Source organism: Aquila chrysaetos, unplaced genomic scaffold (genome assembly GCF_900496995.4).
Source record: "Aquila chrysaetos chrysaetos unplaced genomic scaffold, bAquChr1.4, whole genome shotgun sequence".
NCBI lineage: Eukaryota > Metazoa > Chordata > Aves > Accipitriformes > Accipitridae > Aquila > Aquila chrysaetos.
The window spans coordinates 1-11,440 of NW_024470333.1; the positions used below are offsets into that span (position 1 = coordinate 1).

The 11,440-nt window shown below is 56.2% G+C and overlaps 1 long non-coding RNA gene across 3 annotated transcripts; it reads left to right on the plus strand.

The window, feature by feature from the left end:
- The first annotated feature begins 448 nt into the window (after positions 1-448).
- On the plus strand, positions 449-1,350 carry LOC115337545. Of its 3 annotated transcripts, none has more exons than XR_003922187.2 (6): positions 449-630; positions 720-772; positions 869-924; positions 1,008-1,048; positions 1,134-1,180; positions 1,321-1,350. It is a non-coding gene; the product is annotated as an uncharacterized LOC115337545 (long non-coding RNA). The 3 variants fall into 3 exon arrangements; XR_003922188.2 differs by having other exon boundaries at positions 1,144-1,180; XR_005931860.1 differs by lacking the exon at positions 449-630 and having other exon boundaries at positions 643-772.
- Positions 1,351-11,440: the final 10,090 nt, after the last annotated feature.

The window sequence follows — 11,440 nt, forward strand, 5'->3', positions numbered from 1 at the left end:
TGGATTAGCGAGGAGGAGCGTGGGGCTGGTGACTCTTCACGTTTGTGTCTCCTGTCTTCGGTACCACGAGTGACGACGGCCGCAGCGTCCGACTCTTCAATGAGCATGTAAGCATAATGCGGTGGCGCTTGTGAGGAGCGGGGGAGTTGGGGAAGTAGTTGGCGTTGGCCAACGGGATGCTTACTCCCTTTCCTGGTTTGGTTTGGGCTTGTTTGTTTTGGTTTTTTCCCTGCAGATGACAAAGAGGAGCCTGGCGACTGCGGGAGAATATCCCAGTTAGCCCGTGCGATTTTTCTGAATGATGGATTCAGCTCCTCGGCCCTCTGAAAGCGAAGTTGAGGGACCAGGGCTGGGTAATGAAGCAGATTTGAGTCTCTAAGGTGTTAAGTCTTGCAGGTGATGGGCTTAAAGTTTGGCCCTGGCTTTTTTTTTTCTTCTTTTTTTTTCCTCTAGGATGGCAGGCTGTAGTGGACTCCAGATGGTCTTCCTAGATGGAATCAAGACCTCTGGAATTGTTAAGCTCTTGCTCTGCATCTTGGTGACTCATTCAATATGGTTTTTTTTCAGCTGCAGAGGGATAAGTTGAGTGCCACAGAGCAACGGAGGAGGGGAGCGGAGCAGCGTAAGAAGGTAGGGTCCGTGAGTGGAATCAGAGGGAAGATGTGGCCAGTGGCTCTATGACTAGCTGATAGGGTTCTTTTTTTTCTTTTATTTGGAAGGTACGAAGCAAGGAGCGAAGCGGGCCGTCGGTACTGGAGGTGACTTGGGCAAGGTGAGCCGTGACTACTGGGTTAAAGGAACTGTTCCTTTAGAGGGTGTCGTATTGTTGGCAAAGTTGGAAGCATCCCTTGTTGTTTGTTTTTTGCAGGTGGAGCACGCAGCCTCGGAGGGGCGAAGTTGCAGGCTGATGAGCAGTCTGAGAAGGTGAGGTGGTTGTGGGCCAGGCTGGTGTTTAATATCAAGTATTATGTGGTTGCCCGGTTAAGCGTTTACCTTTTGTTTTGCAGGCGCTGTGCGGGCCACCTTTGGAATGGGATGAGCGTTTGAGGTGAGCTGTGGCTTAGGGAGGAGGAGCGTGGGGCTGGTGACTTCTCATCGAGTGCTATGCTAATTTTGTGTGTTGCTGTCTCTAGGTACTATGAGAGATGATGGCTGCAGGGTGTGACTCTGGAATGAGCAGGTAAGCATAACACTGTGGTGTGTGTGATTAAGTGGGGGGTTGGGTAAGTAGTTGGTGTTAGCTGATGGGTTACTTACTGCCTCTTCTGATTTTGTTGCTGGTTGTGGTTTTTTTTTTTTTTTTTTTTGTCTTCACTGCAGATGATGAAGAGGAACCTGGCGACTGCTGGATCATCCCAGTTAGCCCATGTGATTTTTGCGGAGGATGGACTCGTACCCTTGGCCCTCTGAAAGTTAAGTTGAGGGACCCGGGCTGGGGAGAGGCTGGGAGGGAGGGACAGAGCTGGGAATTGCAGGGAGGGGTTTTAAAGTTAGAGTAGGAGGGCAGGGCTGTCCAGGAGCAGTCCTGTTTGGGCAGAGGAAGGGAGCGGGTTGCTTTTCAGCACGAGACCGGCGTGTGCCGGGCAGGGCAGTTCCAGCCTGTGTCTGTGGTGGTGTGTAGTTTGTGTAGTCTGTCTTCTGTGCCTTACATCTTCCTTGGCTCTCAACGCCATCGTCAGTCTTTGCGCTCAGGGAGCGCGGCATGTGCTTCGGGCACTGTCCCTAGGGTCTTGAATGCCCTTAGTCATCGGCACCGTGCCAATCGGGTGCCTCTCTTCTTGCGCTCGGAGCGCTAAAGCGTGGATCGGTGTCGGAAGGTTCCCGCTGGTTCTCTTTTGCGGCGCTCTTCCGGGCTGCTTTGGCAGCTCTGCTCTCTAGCCGTGTGTTGCCTTGGACTGGGAGTTCTTCCCGGCATCTTGATGTTCCTAGGTCTTGATGACAGGCTTCTTACGCATCCATCATCTTGGTTTTGACAGTACCATCTTGTAACGGGGCCGTTACTTTTGCCTCTTCTTCTTTGGGGCTGTCGTAGAGCCTCCTCGCTTTGTGGTTTTGGACGCTGTAGGTCATCTTGCCAGATGGCACCTCCCGTCCGGGAGTCATTGTTCTTGCTGAGAGTTTTCTCTCTTTGAATCACCCTGTTGGTAGTGTTCTGTGTAGTGTGTGTTTGTGCACGGGTGTGTTTGGCTTGGAGCTGCTCTGCCCGGGGATGTAGAGTCCGGGGTAGGTGGAACAGCAATAAGAGTCTATGGGTGAAATTTTGATATGTCGAGATGGTTAGCATTGAGGGTTAAATGATTTTTGAGTCATTGCATGTGAGTAGTGGAGTGGATTGCAAGTGGATTGTGAGGTAGAATATAGTAAGGCAGTAAGTGGGCATGGGTGATGATATTGTTTATGTGGACACTTCATGGTAAGCTTCTAGAAATGGTGAAGGCATCGAGCTTTTTGTTTTTGGAATAGGTGGGAAGCAGGAGTTCGTAGCTGTGGAGGATTTTTTATGCCGAGGGTGAAGTGTCCTATTCAACAGTTTTGTGTGTTGGTTTTGCAGGTGATCACGAGGCACGAGGCGATTGAAGGAACCTCGCGTTTCGGCGATGTGGCTGCTACGGAGGTTGGACTGTGACATGCGCCGCTATGAAAGCTAAGTATCTGGTTGAAAACGTATGTATGGTACAGATGGTGTGTGTTGAAGTGTTGCTGTAATGGAAGGGCAGTTGGTGGGGAGCTCGAAAAGAGGTTGTGCTGGGGCCGGGGCTTTTGCAGGCACGGTGATGTTTGAGGCCCTGGGTGCTGTGGGTAAGGGGCGATGGACTCTTGATGCCCTTTGGCAGCAGGATGTGTTAATTGAGAGTGAGGGCTAGCGAGTGTGTGTTCTGAATGAGTGGTGTGTTCTGAATGTATGTAACCGTGTAGGGTTTATGATGTTTAGCTTACTAGTGGTGCCTTGCAGGTTGGATGTAGAGATGTTTGTTAGAAAATTAGAAAAGATAAAATACAATTAGAATGTAAAAAACAGGCACAACACACTGGGGATCAGTGCTTTCCCAGAGACAGAACATCTCATGGCGCTCGTCCTCGGCAGAGCCTCTTTCCGGAAAGGCAAACGTCCGGCTCCTGCTCCCACAAGGAAGGTCCAGGCCCTGAAAGCTGTTGCTGCTCTTCACCTTCCCTTGGCGCCCTATCTACAGGCACAACAACACTGGGAGTCAGTGCTTTCCCAGAGACGGAACATCTCATGGCGCTCGTCCTCGGCAGAGCCTCTTTCCGGAAAGGCAAACGTCCGGCTCCTGCTCCCACAAGGAAGGTCCAGGCCCTGAAAGCTGTTGCTGCTCTTCACCTTCCCTTGGCGCCCTATCTACAGGCACAACAACACTGGGGATCAGTGCTTTCCCAGAGACGGAACATCTCATGGCGCTCGTCCTCGGCAGAGCCTCTTTCCGGAAAGGCAAACGTCCGGCTCCTGCTCCCACAAGGAAGGTCCAGGCCCTGAAAGCTGTTGCTGCTCTTCACCTTCCCTTGGCGCCCTATCTACAGGCACAACAACACTGGCAGTCAGTGCTTTCCCAGAGACGGAACATCTCATGGCGCTCGTCCTCGGCAGAGCCTCTTTCCGGAAAGGCAAACGTCCGGCTCCTGCTCCCACAAGGAAGGTCCAGGCCCTGAAAGCTGTTGCTGCTCTTCACCTTCCCTTGGCGCCCTATCTACAGGCACAACAACACTGGGGATCAGTGCTTTCCCAGAGACGAACATCTCATGGCGCTCGTCCTCGGCAGAGCCTCTTTCCGGAAAGGCAAACGTCCGGCTCCTGCTCCCACAAGGAAGGTCCAGGCCCTGAAAGCTGTTGCTGCTCTTCACCTTCCCTTGGCGCCCTATCTACAGGCACAACAACACTGGGCATCAGTGCTTTCCCAGAGACGGAACATCTCATGGCGCTCGTCCTCGGCAGAGCCTCTTTCCGGAAAGGCAAACGTCCGGCTCCTGCTCCCACAAGGAAGGTCCAGGCCCTGAAAGCTGTTGCTGCTCTTCACCTTCCCTTGGCGCCCTATCTACAGGCACAACAACACTGGGATCAGTGCTTTCCCAGAGACGGAACATCTCATGGCGCTCGTCCTCGGCAGAGCCTCTTTCCGGAAAGGCAAACGTCCGGCTCCTGCTCCCACAAGGAAGGTCCAGGCCCTGAAAGCTGTTGCTGCTCTTCACCTTCCCTTGGCGCCCTATCTACAGGCACAACAACACTGGGCAGTCAGTGCTTTCCCAGAGACAGAACATCTCATGGCGCTCGTCCTCGGCAGAGCCTCTTTCCGGAAAGGCAAACGTCCGGCTCCTGCTCCCACAAGGAAGGTCCAGGCCCTGAAAGCTGTTGCTGCTCTTCACCTTCCCTTGGCGCCCTATCTACAGGCACAACAACACTGGGGATCAGTGCTTTCCCAGAGACGGAACATCTCATGGCGCTCGTCCTCGGCAGAGCCTCTTTCCGGAAAGGCAAACGTCCGGCTCCTGCTCCCACAAGGAAGGTCCAGGCCCTGAAAGCTGTTGCTGCTCTTCACCTTCCCTTGGCGCCCTATCTACAGGCACAACAACACTGGGCAGTCAGTGCTTTCCCAGAGACAGGAACATCTCATGGCGCTCGTCCTCGGCAGAGCCTCTTTCCGGAAAGGCAAACGTCCGGCTCCTGCTCCCACAAGGAAGGTCCAGGCCCTGAAAGCTGTTGCTGCTCTTCACCTTCCCTTGGCGCCCTATCTACAGGCACAACAACACTGGCGATCAGTGCTTTCCCAGAGACAGAACATCTCATGGCGCTCGTCCTCGGCAGAGCCTCTTTCCGGAAAGGCAAACGTCCGGCTCCTGCTCCCACAAGGAAGGTCCAGGCCCTGAAAGCTGTTGCTGCTCTTCACCTTCCCTTGGCGCCCTATCTACAGGCACAACAACACTGGGGATCAGTGCTTTCCCAGAGACAGGAACATCTCATGGCGCTCGTCCTCGGCAGAGCCTCTTTCCGGAAAGGCAAACGTCCGGCTCCTGCTCCCACAAGGAAGGTCCAGGCCCTGAAAGCTGTTGCTGCTCTTCACCTTCCCTTGGCGCCCTATCTACAGGCACAACAACACTGGGCAGTCAGTGCTTTCCCAGAGACAGAACATCTCATGGCGCTCGTCCTCGGCAGAGCCTCTTTCCGGAAAGGCAAACGTCCGGCTCCTGCTCCCACAAGGAAGGTCCAGGCCCTGAAAGCTGTTGCTGCTCTTCACCTTCCCTTGGCGCCCTATCTACAGGCACAACAACACTGGGGATCAGTGCTTTCCCAGAGACAGAACATCTCATGGCGCTCGTCCTCGGCAGAGCCTCTTTCCGGAAAGGCAAACGTCCGGCTCCTGCTCCCACAAGGAAGGTCCAGGCCCTGAAAGCTGTTGCTGCTCTTCACCTTCCCTTGGCGCCCTATCTACAGGCACAACAACACTGGGCATCAGTGCTTTCCCAGAGACAGAACATCTCATGGCGCTCGTCCTCGGCAGAGCCTCTTTCCGGAAAGGCAAACGTCCGGCTCCTGCTCCCACAAGGAAGGTCCAGGCCCTGAAAGCTGTTGCTGCTCTTCACCTTCCCTTGGCGCCCTATCTACAGGCACAACAACACTGGGCAGTCAGTGCTTTCCCAGAGACGGAACATCTCATGGCGCTCGTCCTCGGCAGAGCCTCTTTCCGGAAAGGCAAACGTCCGGCTCCTGCTCCCACAAGGAAGGTCCAGGCCCTGAAAGCTGTTGCTGCTCTTCACCTTCCCTTGGCGCCCTATCTACAGGCACAACAACACTGGGCAGTCAGTGCTTTCCCAGAGACGGAACATCTCATGGCGCTCGTCCTCGGCAGAGCCTCTTTCCGGAAAGGCAAACGTCCGGCTCCTGCTCCCACAAGGAAGGTCCAGGCCCTGAAAGCTGTTGCTGCTCTTCACCTTCCCTTGGCGCCCTATCTACAGGCACAACAACACTGGGGATCAGTGCTTTCCCAGAGACGGAACATCTCATGGCGCTCGTCCTCGGCAGAGCCTCTTTCCGGAAAGGCAAACGTCCGGCTCCTGCTCCCACAAGGAAGGTCCAGGCCCTGAAAGCTGTTGCTGCTCTTCACCTTCCCTTGGCGCCCTATCTACAGGCACAACAACACTGGGCAGTCAGTGCTTTCCCAGAGACAGGAACATCTCATGGCGCTCGTCCTCGGCAGAGCCTCTTTCCGGAAAGGCAAACGTCCGGCTCCTGCTCCCACAAGGAAGGTCCAGGCCCTGAAAGCTGTTGCTGCTCTTCACCTTCCCTTGGCGCCCTATCTACAGGCACAACAACACTGGGGATCAGTGCTTTCCCAGAGACAGGAACATCTCATGGCGCTCGTCCTCGGCAGAGCCTCTTTCCGGAAAGGCAAACGTCCGGCTCCTGCTCCCACAAGGAAGGTCCAGGCCCTGAAAGCTGTTGCTGCTCTTCACCTTCCCTTGGCGCCCTATCTACAGGCACAACAACACTGGGGATCAGTGCTTTCCCAGAGACAGAACATCTCATGGCGCTCGTCCTCGGCAGAGCCTCTTTCCGGAAAGGCAAACGTCCGGCTCCTGCTCCCACAAGGAAGGTCCAGGCCCTGAAAGCTGTTGCTGCTCTTCACCTTCCCTTGGCGCCCTATCTACAGGCACAACAACACTGGGCAGTCAGTGCTTTCCCAGAGACAGAACATCTCATGGCGCTCGTCCTCGGCAGAGCCTCTTTCCGGAAAGGCAAACGTCCGGCTCCTGCTCCCACAAGGAAGGTCCAGGCCCTGAAAGCTGTTGCTGCTCTTCACCTTCCCTTGGCGCCCTATCTACAGGCACAACAACACTGGGCAGTCAGTGCTTTCCCAGAGACAGGAACATCTCATGGCGCTCGTCCTCGGCAGAGCCTCTTTCCGGAAAGGCAAACGTCCGGCTCCTGCTCCCACAAGGAAGGTCCAGGCCCTGAAAGCTGTTGCTGCTCTTCACCTTCCCTTGGCGCCCTATCTACAGGCACAACAACACTGGGGATCAGTGCTTTCCCAGAGACAGAACATCTCATGGCGCTCGTCCTCGGCAGAGCCTCTTTCCGGAAAGGCAAACGTCCGGCTCCTGCTCCCACAAGGAAGGTCCAGGCCCTGAAAGCTGTTGCTGCTCTTCACCTTCCCTTGGCGCCCTATCTACAGGCACAACAACACTGGGCAGTCAGTGCTTTCCCAGAGACAGAACATCTCATGGCGCTCGTCCTCGGCAGAGCCTCTTTCCGGAAAGGCAAACGTCCGGCTCCTGCTCCCACAAGGAAGGTCCAGGCCCTGAAAGCTGTTGCTGCTCTTCACCTTCCCTTGGCGCCCTATCTACAGGCACAACAACACTGGGCAGTCAGTGCTTTCCCAGAGACGGAACATCTCATGGCGCTCGTCCTCGGCAGAGCCTCTTTCCGGAAAGGCAAACGTCCGGCTCCTGCTCCCACAAGGAAGGTCCAGGCCCTGAAAGCTGTTGCTGCTCTTCACCTTCCCTTGGCGCCCTATCTACAGGCACAACAACACTGGGGATCAGTGCTTTCCCAGAGACAGGAACATCTCATGGCGCTCGTCCTCGGCAGAGCCTCTTTCCGGAAAGGCAAACGTCCGGCTCCTGCTCCCACAAGGAAGGTCCAGGCCCTGAAAGCTGTTGCTGCTCTTCACCTTCCCTTGGCGCCCTATCTACAGGCACAACAACACTGGGCAGTCAGTGCTTTCCCAGAGACGGAACATCTCATGGCGCTCGTCCTCGGCAGAGCCTCTTTCCGGAAAGGCAAACGTCCGGCTCCTGCTCCCACAAGGAAGGTCCAGGCCCTGAAAGCTGTTGCTGCTCTTCACCTTCCCTTGGCGCCCTATCTACAGGCACAACAACACTGGGCATCAGTGCTTTCCCAGAGACAGGAACATCTCATGGCGCTCGTCCTCGGCAGAGCCTCTTTCCGGAAAGGCAAACGTCCGGCTCCTGCTCCCACAAGGAAGGTCCAGGCCCTGAAAGCTGTTGCTGCTCTTCACCTTCCCTTGGCGCCCTATCTACAGGCACAACAACACTGGGGATCAGTGCTTTCCCAGAGACGGAACATCTCATGGCGCTCGTCCTCGGCAGAGCCTCTTTCCGGAAAGGCAAACGTCCGGCTCCTGCTCCCACAAGGAAGGTCCAGGCCCTGAAAGCTGTTGCTGCTCTTCACCTTCCCTTGGCGCCCTATCTACAGGCACAACAACACTGGGCAGTCAGTGCTTTCCCAGAGACAGAACATCTCATGGCGCTCGTCCTCGGCAGAGCCTCTTTCCGGAAAGGCAAACGTCCGGCTCCTGCTCCCACAAGGAAGGTCCAGGCCCTGAAAGCTGTTGCTGCTCTTCACCTTCCCTTGGCGCCCTATCTACAGGCACAACAACACTGGGCAGTCAGTGCTTTCCCAGAGACGGAACATCTCATGGCGCTCGTCCTCGGCAGAGCCTCTTTCCGGAAAGGCAAACGTCCGGCTCCTGCTCCCACAAGGAAGGTCCAGGCCCTGAAAGCTGTTGCTGCTCTTCACCTTCCCTTGGCGCCCTATCTACAGGCACAACAACACTGGCAGTCAGTGCTTTCCCAGAGACAGGAACATCTCATGGCGCTCGTCCTCGGCAGAGCCTCTTTCCGGAAAGGCAAACGTCCGGCTCCTGCTCCCACAAGGAAGGTCCAGGCCCTGAAAGCTGTTGCTGCTCTTCACCTTCCCTTGGCGCCCTATCTACAGGCACAACAACACTGGCGATCAGTGCTTTCCCAGAGACAGGAACATCTCATGGCGCTCGTCCTCGGCAGAGCCTCTTTCCGGAAAGGCAAACGTCCGGCTCCTGCTCCCACAAGGAAGGTCCAGGCCCTGAAAGCTGTTGCTGCTCTTCACCTTCCCTTGGCGCCCTATCTACAGGCACAACAACACTGGGCAGTCAGTGCTTTCCCAGAGACAGAACATCTCATGGCGCTCGTCCTCGGCAGAGCCTCTTTCCGGAAAGGCAAACGTCCGGCTCCTGCTCCCACAAGGAAGGTCCAGGCCCTGAAAGCTGTTGCTGCTCTTCACCTTCCCTTGGCGCCCTATCTACAGGCACAACAACACTGGGGATCAGTGCTTTCCCAGAGACAGGAACATCTCATGGCGCTCGTCCTCGGCAGAGCCTCTTTCCGGAAAGGCAAACGTCCGGCTCCTGCTCCCACAAGGAAGGTCCAGGCCCTGAAAGCTGTTGCTGCTCTTCACCTTCCCTTGGCGCCCTATCTACAGGCACAACAACACTGGGGATCAGTGCTTTCCCAGAGACAGGAACATCTCATGGCGCTCGTCCTCGGCAGAGCCTCTTTCCGGAAAGGCAAACGTCCGGCTCCTGCTCCCACAAGGAAGGTCCAGGCCCTGAAAGCTGTTGCTGCTCTTCACCTTCCCTTGGCGCCCTATCTACAGGCACAACAACACTGGGCAGTCAGTGCTTTCCCAGAGACGGAACATCTCATGGCGCTCGTCCTCGGCAGAGCCTCTTTCCGGAAAGGCAAACGTCCGGCTCCTGCTCCCACAAGGAAGGTCCAGGCCCTGAAAGCTGTTGCTGCTCTTCACCTTCCCTTGGCGCCCTATCTACAGGCACAACAACACTGGGCAGTCAGTGCTTTCCCAGAGACGGAACATCTCATGGCGCTCGTCCTCGGCAGAGCCTCTTTCCGGAAAGGCAAACGTCCGGCTCCTGCTCCCACAAGGAAGGTCCAGGCCCTGAAAGCTGTTGCTGCTCTTCACCTTCCCTTGGCGCCCTATCTACAGGCACAACAACACTGGGCAGTCAGTGCTTTCCCAGAGACGGAACATCTCATGGCGCTCGTCCTCGGCAGAGCCTCTTTCCGGAAAGGCAAACGTCCGGCTCCTGCTCCCACAAGGAAGGTCCAGGCCCTGAAAGCTGTTGCTGCTCTTCACCTTCCCTTGGCGCCCTATCTACAGGCACAACAACACTGGGCAGTCAGTGCTTTCCCAGAGACAGAACATCTCATGGCGCTCGTCCTCGGCAGAGCCTCTTTCCGGAAAGGCAAACGTCCGGCTCCTGCTCCCACAAGGAAGGTCCAGGCCCTGAAAGCTGTTGCTGCTCTTCACCTTCCCTTGGCGCCCTATCTACAGGCACAACAACACTGGGCAGTCAGTGCTTTCCCAGAGACAGAACATCTCATGGCGCTCGTCCTCGGCAGAGCCTCTTTCCGGAAAGGCAAACGTCCGGCTCCTGCTCCCACAAGGAAGGTCCAGGCCCTGAAAGCTGTTGCTGCTCTTCACCTTCCCTTGGCGCCCTATCTACAGGCACAACAACACTGGCAGTCAGTGCTTTCCCAGAGACGGAACATCTCATGGCGCTCGTCCTCGGCAGAGCCTCTTTCCGGAAAGGCAAACGTCCGGCTCCTGCTCCCACAAGGAAGGTCCAGGCCCTGAAAGCTGTTGCTGCTCTTCACCTTCCCTTGGCGCCCTATCTACAGGCACAACAACACTGGGGATCAGTGCTTTCCCAGAGACGGAACATCTCATGGCGCTCGTCCTCGGCAGAGCCTCTTTCCGGAAAGGCAAACGTCCGGCTCCTGCTCCCACAAGGAAGGTCCAGGCCCTGAAAGCTGTTGCTGCTCTTCACCTTCCCTTGGCGCCCTATCTACAGGCACAACAACACTGGGCAGTCAGTGCTTTCCCAGAGACGGAACATCTCATGGCGCTCGTCCTCGGCAGAGCCTCTTTCCGGAAAGGCAAACGTCCGGCTCCTGCTCCCACAAGGAAGGTCCAGGCCCTGAAAGCTGTTGCTGCTCTTCACCTTCCCTTGGCGCCCTATCTACAGGCACAACAACACTGGGGATCAGTGCTTTCCCAGAGACAGAACATCTCATGGCGCTCGTCCTCGGCAGAGCCTCTTTCCGGAAAGGCAAACGTCCGGCTCCTGCTCCCACAAGGAAGGTCCAGGCCCTGAAAGCTGTTGCTGCTCTTCACCTTCCCTTGGCGCCCTATCTACAGGCACAACAACACTGGGCAGTCAGTGCTTTCCCAGAGACAGAACATCTCATGGCGCTCGTCCTCGGCAGAGCCTCTTTCCGGAAAGGCAAACGTCCGGCTCCTGCTCCCACAAGGAAGGTCCAGGCCCTGAAAGCTGTTGCTGCTCTTCACCTTCCCTTGGCGCCCTATCTACAGGCACAACAACACTGGGATCAGTGCTTTCCCAGAGACAGGAACATCTCATGGCGCTCGTCCTCGGCAGAGCCTCTTTCCGGAAAGGCAAACGTCCGGCTCCTGCTCCCACAAGGAAGGTCCAGGCCCTGAAAGCTGTTGCTGCTCTTCACCTTCCCTTGGCGCCCTATCTACAGGCACAACAACACTGGGCAGTCAGTGCTTTCCCAGAGACGGAACATCTCATGGCGCTCGTCCTCGGCAGAGCCTCTTTCCGGAAAGGCA